Consider the following 12,530-nt stretch of genomic DNA (forward strand, 5'->3'; position numbering starts at 1 on the left):
CAAAAATTTAAGATTTTTACTATGGGGGTCTCCAGTTTTAAGGATCTTACAAATAGATTTTAAAAGACAAGATATTAAACATTCATGCAGGAAAAGTGAGAAAATAAATCAAGATAATGCATGCCCTGAACTGAGGGTCAATAGTACATTCACAAATTCACCGTTTTCTATCCTGTGGGACTACTTTGCAATTCCATGTATGGATGGGAAAATTTTTCCAAGCACATTTTTGTCTAGATAGATAATAAAAGGGTAAGAGTTTAGAGAAAGACAGAGTGTAGAATTTCAAACCAAGAGGGAGAGATTATGCATTCATCTAGAACTGCTAAATTACAGTATCTCAAACTTGAGGTGTTATTGCTTGAAAAGCATTGAAACAAAATTGTAAGCTGTCTGAGTCTTCACAGCATCACGAAGAAAGCATTACAGCATGACCTGGTGCTTAAGAGTACTGGATTCCTTCTGCAACCTCAGTTTGTCTGAAATGTGTCACATAGATAGATTTGGATACCTAGTAAATAAATACCAATGTAAGTCCTGAAAACAGCCAATATTTAAAGATTAAACAGGACGTTTTCCGTTTTTGCCAGGGTTGACAACCTTCTCTTTTCCCCTCTTTCTTCCTCCACCCTTACTTTTTGTAGAATAATGTGTAAGTTGTTAATCCTTCTCAGAGAGTATTATATAAAGGGATAATAAAAAGTAAAATGGAAATAAATTACCAAAGAAAACTTTACTGTATCTTCTTTTTTAATGTACTGATACCCCCAACCCAAGCTAATAACACTAAAAGCTTAATTAGTTAAAAGATACTTTTAAGTGTTTAAAGGATTATTATAAGCTGTCCTATAACAGCTTTGTCCTATAAAAGTTGTTATATAATGTATCATTACAAAATAGATCATAATAGCTCCATTAGACTGGGAAGATCCCATTACAGGTTAAGACCTCATTATCAACTGATATTTGCTTAGCTGTGACAATGGTATGTTGTAAATTATCCATATAACAACTATAAACCTATAATTGCTTAAAGAGTAAAATTATACTCTGAATCATATAATGTTAGCACCAAAAAAGGCCTTAGAATGAGTATGGTATCTCTAAGAGTAATTTAATTAGCAACCATTTGTTTGCTTTTTTGAACTTTAGAGGCTTTGGTTACTATGCTTGACCTCTCTCAAAACACTCCTGGAAATACATGAAATTCTGCTGTTTTTCACTCAAGAAATGTACCTGTAGAAAACAGGAATTTTTTTTCTTTACTCTTCTTATTGGTCTTCCTTTTTCCTTTTAGAAAACAGGCAGTTCAGTCTCATTCTTTGAAGGCCTTACTCTGGCTTCACCTAATAGGGTTCAAAGAGTTCAGATTATTTGAATCTGGTTCTTGTGTTCATCTTCTTTTCTCTATCCAGGCTCCCCACCAACCTCTCGACACCGAAACAAAATTTGGAGAGGGAAGGAAAGATAAGTCACAAAAAGTGAGGTGTATATAGAAAGGGGAAGGGGGTGGGAGTGTGTGATTCGCGGGGGAGGGGAGGAGAAAAGGAGAGCTTTGCCTGGAAAGGCAAGAGGCAGTCACCCAAACAGATGGGATGTGTATAGACAGGTTATTGATATGTCAGAATAAAAATTGTTTAGGGTTTATTTTGGGGGGGAAGCGGGGGAGGCTGGAATTTATAAACAAAGTGAAGTCACCTCCTCCTAGAATCTTTTGTTCCTCATACACATTGGACAGAAACTGAGAAATGGGCAAATGAAGACACTAAAATGTGAGTATGACAGCCACTCTTTGATGTCCCAGGACACTCCTGCCCTCAGATACTGCCAGCAGCTGTCCCATCAAGCACATCAACATGTCCGATATGGTTTCATCAACTAAGGATGAATTAGAAAGTTTTACAAAGAAGGAAACCAGATGGATGCCTGCAGGTCCACAAGTGTGATTATATTTCTCCTCTCTGCACCTGACATTATTTATTGCATAGACACAGGTTAATGGCAAGTACCCAGTGCTAATGGGGTTACAATCTCAGGCTCGATCCCTCCGTGGAGAAATTTCCTTGGAACTGTTTGTCACCCAACCTAGTCCGGACCCCTAATGACTGCCAGAATAACAATAACCAGTACTTACATCATGCTGTTTCTAGATGCCAGACACTTGATTGCATTACAGATAATATTCTTTATAAATTCCAATTTTATAGAAGCAAAAGGAAACTCAGGTATATTAAGTCAAAGAACTAATTGGAAGTAGAGCTTGGATTTGTACTGAGATCTAAGAATTTGAATATATATTTGATTTAAGTATATAATGGGGGGGAAGCACTTTAAAATATTCAATTCCAGGTTATTCTTGCAGATTGTTAAAGAAGTAATTATTCTTGTAGGTTTTTTTTTTTTTAATTTTATGTGTCTTGTTTTGTATTTGGTAACTTGAACCACACAGCAGTGTTGTCTGTACAGATTGTTAATTCTTCAGGGCATCTCTAATATATTTTGATGGAAGTCACACTAGTAAACAGTTGAGTCATGGAGGGTTGAATCCTGGACCTAGAGAGGTTCTTAAGGATCCTTAATCCAGCCTCACATAGGTGAGAAACAATCTACCATCCAGAGAAGCAGTGCAGCTCACCCACTCTTCTAGTTCATAAATGACGCAGCTGGGGCTGAACCCAGGTTTCCAAAGCCCAGTCCAGGGCTCAGTTCTTTTATGAACTGAGCTGAAACATGGCACACCTTCTGAAGCCTCCAACTTAGCCAAAATTGCAGCTATCAAGTTTGAAGTATATCTGAAACCTAACATACATCCAGAAATGGGTTACAAGGGGATTCCAGCAGTGTAAAGATACGGTGGGTCCTCGGAGAGACCTTTCCTATCTTCTTGGACATCAGTACAGACCAGTCTTTCCTCGTGTTCGAAACTTAACTACCCCATACTCCGATCCCTTTCAAGCTGTTTTTGTTGAGATGCCTGTTTTCATCAACTGTGGAGATTTTTAATTTTGTCTATGGATTTCTGGCTTTTTATTAATCATGTGACATGGGTGACATATTTCTTTGGAGCTCATTTTGCTCATCTGTAAAATGGAGACAATATCACCTCCATCAGGATTATGAGAATGCTGTGAAATCACACACGTAAAACAGATACTAGGGGGTCTTCCTGGATGGTCCAATGGCTAAGACTCTGTGCTCCCCCAGGGCAGAGTCTACCAGTTCGATCCCTGGTCAGGGAACTAGATTTCACGTGCTGCAACTGAAGAGTTCATAGGCTGCAACTATAGATCCCACATGCCACAACTAAGACCAAGCAAATAAATGATTAAAACACACACAAAAAACAGTAGGTATTCAACAAGGGTGAGTTTTCTTCTTAGCCTTGCTAAAGTATGTCAAGGAAAATGTTATAACACATCAGGGCATCCATATCATTTTGCCGCTAAATGTTCTGGAGTCATCTGAGGTCTGACACTACAAGGGATGATTATAGTGACCTTTTTTCTTGGGTGAAAATGGGCCCAGCTGTGTCCCTGAGTACCAGTAGCCTGGTCACAATTATATTTGTCTTCTTCACACTCTAGGGTTGTGGAGGTTTGCATGAATTACTTTATTGCTTCAGTTTCTGCTTCAAAGTAATAGGAAGCTCCTCTGGGAGATACCTGGCTCTCATGCCCTTTCAGACACTTATTAGCTAAGGTGTTTTCCCCGTAGATCTTTGCATCTCAAAGCAGCTACTGTGTTTTCAGCCAAATAACTAAAATATTTTCAGAGAACAGTGTTGCCAGTAGAACATTTTTGCCTTCAATTTCAAAACAAGTGAGACTTTCCTCCCATCATTTCAATTAACTCTAGTATTGAATCCTTCCTGGACATTGACCATCTTTTCTCTCTGTCGCGGGTTGCTAACTGATATGCTGATGGGAAAAACATAAGCACTGCAATTTCCCCCTTTCACCCTCAGCACTGATAGCTACCGTGGCCTAAATTACATCTCTGGGAAGTATTTCATCACACTCCCCTCTCCAGCTGCCACACTTTGTCATGTGGCACTTGCTGCCCTGTTTTCGGTTTTTGGATCCAAGTCTTTGGCAACATTTCTTATTACATATACGGAGGAAAGCTCCTGATAAGATTTTTTTTCTCGTACTTTTTCCCCCTTTTTTGAAATGAATCATCCAAGTGGCCTAGAATAGCCTTTAGTTTCCTAGTGGCTCAGTTTCCCTTTTCAGTGTTGGACAAATGTGTGTTGCAAGATGTATGTCCTCTTCAGGTTTGTTGTTGAGTCACTTAAGTCATGTCAGACTCTTTGTGACCCCGTGGACTGTAGCACACCAGGATTCCCTGTTCTTCACTCTTCAAGTGTAGGGCTAGCTATTAGGTGTTTTCCGCAGTGCTATCCTTCATTTGGTATGAGCTGCTTAGAGATCACCAATGGCTAGGTTGCTATGAGTCTCAAACCAGTTATGTGAGTTTCCATTCATAGCAGGGAGTTTATTTTTAAAGTGATGCTTCCCAAAATTTAATATGCATAAAAGTCACCTGGGCATCTTGATAAAATGCAGATTGTGATTCAGAAGTTCTAGAGTGAGGCCTAAGATTATGCATTTCCCAGGGGGTACCTCACTGATGCCAGTGCTACTGGTCTGAGGATCATATTTTAAGTTGGGAAATATACTGTACTCTGTAAAGTATAGTCATTATCTTATGCTGAAATGCCTTCTTTGGAGGCTCCCATCTTATTTTGTTTTCTTCTTTCTTAAATTATATAGAGTCATAGAATCTTAAACGTGAAAGGTTTGTGCTGGTAAATCAACCTGCACTCTGGAAGAGAAAAAGAATGCATTTATGTGCAAACATAAGTTGATCATAAATTTTACTGACATAAAGAATGGGTGTAGCATACTATTTATAAATAATAATAGAGAATACTCTTTGTTGTAAACTCCGTTTAGCTAATTGGGTCTCACAAAACACTGGTTTTGAGAACTCATCTGTCCACGGTCTGCCTGTGGTACAGTTGATGAGTGCAATTCCCATATAAATGTTGCCCAATATTTTTCTTTATGTGAGGAAGACAAAAGTGAAGTAACAAAGGCATATGTCAGGCTGTATTCATTCATCAAAGATATGAATGATTTCTTTGCTGAGCCAAATAAGAGCTTTTAAATACTGTAAGGATATTTCCTTAAATGGATTATTCATAATATAACAGCTACACACATTACACCCTTTTAAGTTTAATCTGCATTATTAACATTTTAAAGTCATGTTCTTAAGTCAAGATGACAGAAAAATAGAGCAAGACCTGATGGGGAGTGGTTGCCAGTTTCACTGGTGTAACTTCTTCCACCATGGCCCATTTGAAACCACCGTTGTGACCGAGTGTGGAGTTGGAAAGAGATGGCACATTCTTGTTGTTTAGTTACTAAGTCATGTCAACCCTTTTGTGACTCCATGGATCATAGCCCGCCAGGCTCATCTGTCCATGGGCTTTCCCGGGCAAGAATACTGGAATGGGTTGCCATATCCTTCTCCAGGGGATCTTTCTGATCCAGGGATTGAACCCACATCTCTTGCATCTCAGGCGAATTCTTTACTGCTAAACCAGTGGGGAGGCCCACAGTAGCACATGGTTATATAGTATTTCCATTATACAGATAAAACTGGAATAAATAACCTCAAAATATACTTTGGCCACCTGATGCAAAAAGCTGACTCATTGGAAAAGACCCTGTTGCTGGGAAAAATTGAGGGCAAGAGAAGTGAGCAACAGAGGATGAGATGGTTGGCTGGCATCACTGACTTAATGGACGTGAGTTTGTGCAAACTCTGGGGGATTGTGAAGGACAGGGCAGCCTGGCATGCTGCAGTCCATGGGGTCACAAAGAGTCTAACATGACTTAGGGACTGAGCAACAATAACAAACTTCAAAATACAGAGAATAGTAAAATATAGTAGAATAAATACAAAGTGGTAAGTTTTGAGTAGTTACCTTTGTTTTAATATAATTTATTTAATTGAAACTTTATATAACTAATATTCAGTACTGACCCTATTTTAACAGGCTTGCAAAAGTCCTGAGAATTTAACAGTTGGTTCATGGACTAGAAGAGACTGGCACACTGTTAGATGTAGATCATCTGGTCCAGTGATTTTCAACCTTTGCTATATATTGAATACTCCCAGGAATTTTATGATCTGTAGTCTTAGTTATTTATGTTAGGGCCCAGAAATCTGAGTTTTAAACTTTTTTTATTGAACTGTATCTTGTTTAAACAAAAATACATGAATCATAACTATATAACTTAAAGAATTATCACAAACTAAACACACACCCCAATCTAACCTAACCAGGACCTACATATGGAAACACAACCTTCAGTTCAGTTCAGTGGCTCAGTCGTGTCCAACTCTTTGCGACCCCGTGAATCGCAGCACACCAGGCCTCCCTCTCCATCACCAACTCCCGGAGTTCAATCAAACTCACATCCATCGAGTCGATGATGCCATCCAGCCATCTCATCCTCTGTCGTCCCCTTCTCCTCCTGCCCCCAATCCCTCCCAGCATCAGAGTCTTCCAATGAGTCAACTCTTCCCATAAGGTGGCCAAAGTTTTAGAGTTTCAGCTTTAGCATCAGTCCTTCCAAAGAACACCCAGGACTGATCTCCTTTAGAATGGACCTGTTGGATCTCCTTGCAGTCCAAGGGACTCTCAAGAGTCTTCTCCAACACCACAGTTCAAAAGCATCAATACTTTCGCGCTCAGCTTTCTTCACAGTCCAACTCTCACATCCATACATGACCACAGGAAAAACCATAGCCTTCACTAGATGGACCTTTGTTGGCAAAGTAATGTCTCTGCTTTTCAATATGCTATCTAGGTTGGTCATAACTTTCCTTCCAAGGAGTAAGTGTCTTTTAATTTCATCTGCAGTGATTTTGGAGCCCCAAAAAATAAAGTCTGACACTGTTTCCACTTAGCAGCACCCAAAATCCCATCTTAAGCCCCAATTCAGTCACTGTCTAATTGAGGCAACCACTGTCTTGACTTCTAATGCCATGGATTAGTTTTCCCTGATTGTCAACTTTTATACAAATGAAATCTCTTTTGTGTCTGGCCTCTTGCGATATTATGTTTGTAAGATTCATTATAATTGTATACAGCTGTGTTTCATCCCTTTTTAGCACTGTATAATATTCCATTGTGTGAATAGACCTCAATTTATTATTTCTTTATCCATTGTAGTGTCAGTGGTTTGTTTCCAGATGTTGGCTATTACGAGCAGTGCTGCCAAGGACATTCTTGTGCAGGCAGCAGTATTTGAAACAAAACAAGTTCCCCCAGTCATTCTAAAAAGCAGCTGATTTCTTGACTGCCTTCTCTACAATTCCCTCTTCTGCCTTTGATTTTTCATATCATGTGATTAAGTCTATTGGTTCTTTCCTGAGAGTGTACTTTTAATACCTTAAGTCATGAAACTGTGTGCTTCCATTCATTATAGCATGTTTTCCTGGCTCTTTTCAATATAGATTCACCACCACCCCCATTTCATCAAGACATCTGCTCTTGGGCGCTTTAAATAGGGATGAGATTTGGCCTCACATCAATAGCATGGAGGAATAATAGACATGGTGGAGATGGAGCCAAGGCTAAATTTGGCAGCCAATCATTAAGGCTCCTGGAAAGAGGCTTCAAGGAAGGGAAATTGTTTCCCTTTGTGAGTATCAAACAAAAATCAACAGTAAACCTTTGGAATATTTCAGATTCTAGATTTTTTAAAAATTGGTTTATTTGAAGTGGACCAGGGACTGTCTTCTGACATGAGAACGGATATCTCTCAACGTCTCATGACTTGATCTGGAAAGAGAACAGAAGGAGATTTTCCCATGGGCTTGTTTCTACACCTAGCGTGCAGCCGGCGTAGCTCTGCTGCATTGTTCTAGGCTTAGTGGCTGTGTATTTGTGTGTTTGCATCTATTGAGATGTTAGTTCTTTTGACAGAAGTCAAGAGAGCTGAATGACCAGAAGCCCCAAGATGATACTGTTGATCAGTGGGATGGCTGCTTAGAATGGAAAGACAGGTGCTGGGGGCAGTAAGGCTGTTTCCTACCATATGAAAGGCATGTCACATACAGCTTTTACAATACACAGAGAGAAAGTAAAGAATAGACACTAATTTCACATAATGGAACAAGAGAGTGTATTCCCACACACATAAATATTGTAGTCCTTCATTTTCCTACCTCCCCACCCTCACATTTTTGTAAAACGTCTTTGTTATAAAATAACAAACATGTTCATTACTGAAAAGATGGGATGTGTAGATAAGAAAAAAGAAAATTCTAATCCTAATGACATCAATATTTTAATGTATCTATATCCCAAATATTTCTCTTTATATTTAGGTACATAATTTTTAAGGAATGGTGTTACTCATGAGCCTCTAACTATAACAATAAATGTACTCCTATAATTTTACATTTTTAACTACTCTATACTTTTCCGGTATGTGGACGCTTTTTAAAAATTCCTCCCTTGTGGTCAGATTTCTAAAATTGTTTCCAATATTTTGTTTCCACAGTAATATGATGAGCACTCCTTTAATGGAATCTTACTGTAATCCTAAATATTTTTCTAGGAATAAAGTCTTATAATCGAATGAATGTTATGGACATTTTAAAGTCTTCTGAGTCATTATCCAAAAATTATCATTATCCAAAATAATGATACCATCTTCCACTCCCACAAACAGTGCTTCATCCTGCTTTTAATAAATGTACAATCTTTCATGTCATAATTCCCACCAAGAGTTGGAGGGTACACGAACATGTCCTGAAAACATTGAATACTAGCTAGAATCTACACATTGCTGGCAGTCAATAACCTTTAATAAAAATGAGATATTTTTATAGTTTTTTGTCCACTAGCATTTTTGCATTTTATGGTCTAACTTTGTTAAGAATCCTGGTTTGGGGGGTGGTGGGGTGGCTGGTGGAAAAAAACTATTTTCTTCATTTGCCTGAATGAGAGCATAAGCTAATCCTAACTGACATATTATAGTCTCGTAAATGATTAAATGCAATTGTTTGACTGTCATCATCTCTGAAGGTGTTGCAGCAGGTGGTCTCTCTGGCAGTACAGATGCTAACCCAAGTGACATCTTTAGAGAGCACTTTGAATGAACAACTCATGACAGAGGACTGTAGAGATTTCTTCTCTATCAGGATGGGTTTTTAAGCACTTCTAGTCTGCAGACTGATGCTAGCTTTCTCAAATGAGCATTTGATGTCTCTTTAAAGACTTGAGCAATATTTTAATTATTAATTCTTGACAAAGCTTCCTCCAGCCCTTAGCTAAGGCTCACCCAGATGAGGACTACAGGCCCTCCAATGTGAAAACAATGTGTAGAGTCTTCTGTTGCTTTATTTTTTTTTAACTTTAAAAAAGGTGTATTAAAGTATAACATGCATAGAGAAATGTGTACAGATTACAAGTGTACAGTTTGATGAATTACCCTTACTTAATATAACCTAGCTGCAGTCAGCTTTGATTGAGCTATATCCCTTGTGACTGAAAATATGTAGGATTTGCCTATACAAGTAGAGATTAGAACATTAAATTCATGCATTGAGTGTGCATCAGTATTTGTATGTTTGTGATTTGCAGGTACACAAATATACAACATGCATACAAGCAATTTGGAACTTCTTTTTTTTAATGAGTATAAAGCTCAGTTATGCTACATCTATACAAATTAAAATAACTACAATTGATTGCCACAGAATAGTTTACATGCTTAGTTTCTAAAAATTACTCATTTCAGTTACCATAAGTATTCCTTTGAACATTCAGAATTTTAAAGCCAAGAATTTTTCATCTTCTAAGATAGAATTGTATGCATTGGTCCTGGTTACCCACAGCTGTCTCTTTGGGTTCAATTTCTGTGTCTGATGTTCAGCAAGATATCATTTATATTCCTGTGTTCTTTTTAGTTGAGAGCTTGAGTCAGAAAAAAACAGGTTTAACAGGCTCACTGTGATTTTTAAATGCATGATTTTGAAAAACAATTTATGCATCACCAAAAATCATTTTTTATTATGATCGGAGTGTACCACGGTATTTTTGGTAGAATTAACAACCAAAAGTAGGACTTCTCTGGTGGTCTGGTGGTTAAGACTGCACTCCCGATGCAGGGGGCCCGGGTTTGATCCCTGGTCAGGGAACTAGATTCTACATGCTGCAACTAAAGATCCCACATGCAGCAACAAAGATACTGTGTGGTACAATTAAGACCCAGTGCCGCCAATAATTAAAAAAAAAAAAACAAACTCAAAGTTATACGTATGTAATCATTACCTTTTTTAAAAGCTAAAATAGATTTTCCATTAGAGAATTAATACATCTAAGAATATTATTCAGTCCCAAAAAGGAATGAAGTACTAGCACATGAATGAACTTGAAAACATGATGCTGAATAGAAGACAGACACAGAAAGCCATATATTATATGGTTCCATTTATAAGAAATGTCCAGAGTAGGAAAATCCATTGTGACAGTAAGTAAATTCCTGTTTTCCAGAGCTGGAGTGGGGAGGGAATGAGAATGTCTACTAATTGGCACAAGGTGTCTTTCGGGGGTGATGAAAATGTTCTAAAATTAAATAGTGGGAAGAGCTGTACAACTTTGAGAATATAATAAAAACTTCTGAATTACACACTTTCAAAGGGTGAATTTTATGGCAAATCAATATTATCTCAGTTTACCGCAAAGAGGTGATACATATGCACTGTAGAAAATTTGAAAACTAGGAAAGTAGCAACAGGTTATAGCCTGATTCAGTTCAGTTCAGTCGCTCAGTCGTGTCCAACTCTTTGCGAACCCATGGACTGCAGCATGCCAGGCCTCCCTGTCCATCACCAACTCCCGGAGCTTGCTCAAACTCATGTCCATCGAGTCGGTGATGCCATCCAACCATCTCATCTTCTGTCATCCCCTTCTCCTCCTGCCTTCAGTCTTTCCCAGCATCAAGGTCTTTTTTCAGTGAGTCAGTTCTTCACACCAGGTGGCCAAAGAATTGGAGCTTCAGCTTCAGCATCATTTCTTCCAATGAATATTCAGGACTGATTTCCTTTAGGATGTACAGCTTGGATCTCCTTGCAGTCCAAGGGACTCTCAAGAGTCTTCTCCAACACTACAGTTCAAAAGCATCAATTCTTTAGCACTCAGCTTTATAGTCCAACTCTCACATCCATACATGACTACTGGAAAAACCATAGCTTTGACTAGACAGACCTTTGTCAGCAAAGTTATATCTCTGCTTTTTCATATGCTGTCTAGGTTGGTCATAGCTTTTCTTCCAAGGAGCAAGCATCTTTTAATTTCATGGCTGGGTCACCTTTTGCAGTGATTTTGGAGCCCAAAAAATAAAGTCTGTCACTGTTTCTCCATCTATTTGCCATGAAGTGATGGGACCAAATGCCATGATCTTAGTTTTCTGAATGTTGAGTTTTAAGCCAACCTTTTCACTCTCCTCTTTCACTTTCATCAAGAGGCTCTTTAGTTCTTCGCTTTCTGCCATAGGGGTGGTGTCATCTGCATTTATAAGGTTATTGATATTTCTCCCAGCAATCTTGATTCCAGCTTGTGCTTCATACAGCCCGGCATTTCGCATGATGTACTCTGCATATAAGTTAAATAAGCAGGGTGACAGTATACAGCCTCAACATATGCCTTTCCAATTTGGAACCAGTCTGTTGTTCCATGCCCAGTTCTAACTGTTGCTTCTTGACCTGTATACAGATTTCTCAGGAGGCAGGTCAGGTGGTCTGGTATTCCCATCTCTTTTAAGAATTTTCCACAGGGACACAATTATTAAATTTTTAAGTATTCACATATTAATATACAAAAGAAGGGCGGGTCCCCAGGGAAGATCCATTCCGCTGGTTGAGAGGAACGCACATGAGAGAAACAAGGAGCAGTGATCAGCCCTGTGAGGGGGATGAAGCAACACCTGAAGGAGCAGGATCTGAGGTCCTGAGAGGCGAAAAGATAGATGTGAGCTCTTCAGGGAAACATTCCAAAGAGACTTTTTAAAAGTTTTGCTTCAGGATGCCTGATAAATTACATAAATCACAGCTCTGTATTCCTAAATACCCATATTGTTTCCACAGCTTAGTGAAAGTCCCATTTTTGTTTCTTTTAGCTGTGTCAGTGTGCTGAGGTGGTACTTGGGGTGAGAGAATGGTAAGCTTCAATTTTAATGGTTACACATATTTGTTTATTTTATGTAGTTTTCATCAACTGTATTTCAGATGATGACCTTGTACTTTCCCCTCTGTGGTGTAACATTAGCACTTCTATTATTGCAAACTCAATGTAAACATAATTTTAAATAATGACAGTCTTAATAGATAAGACTGAGTGTTCTCTTGATGGCTGGCATAGTGATTAAAATATTTTACAAGCATTGTCTAATTTCATCTTTACAACAATTCATTGAAGGAGGTAATTATCCCCAGTTTACAGA

General features: G+C 38.5%; 1 protein-coding gene across 36 annotated transcripts in view; it reads left to right on the forward strand.

The window, feature by feature from the left end:
- The window catches only part of RHOBTB1 (Rho related BTB domain containing 1), a 141,888-nt gene that overhangs the window by 69,401 nt on the left and 59,957 nt on the right, over positions 1-12,530 (forward strand). For 4 of the 36 annotated variants that reach the window (XM_086382355.1, XM_086382351.1, XM_086382352.1 and 1 more), the window contains one exon: positions 12,207-12,247. The exons of the other annotated variants lie outside the window; for them this stretch is intronic. The gene's annotated coding sequence lies outside the window, so the exon portion shown is untranslated. The remainder of the gene's footprint in view (positions 1-12,206; positions 12,248-12,530) is intronic. 36 annotated transcript variants of the gene reach the window in all.

The sequence above is a fragment of the Bos grunniens genome, chromosome 28 (assembly GCF_055505025.1).
Source record: "Bos grunniens cultivar Pamir isolate PY7600 chromosome 28, Bosgru_T2T1.0, whole genome shotgun sequence".
NCBI lineage: Eukaryota > Metazoa > Chordata > Mammalia > Artiodactyla > Bovidae > Bos > Bos grunniens.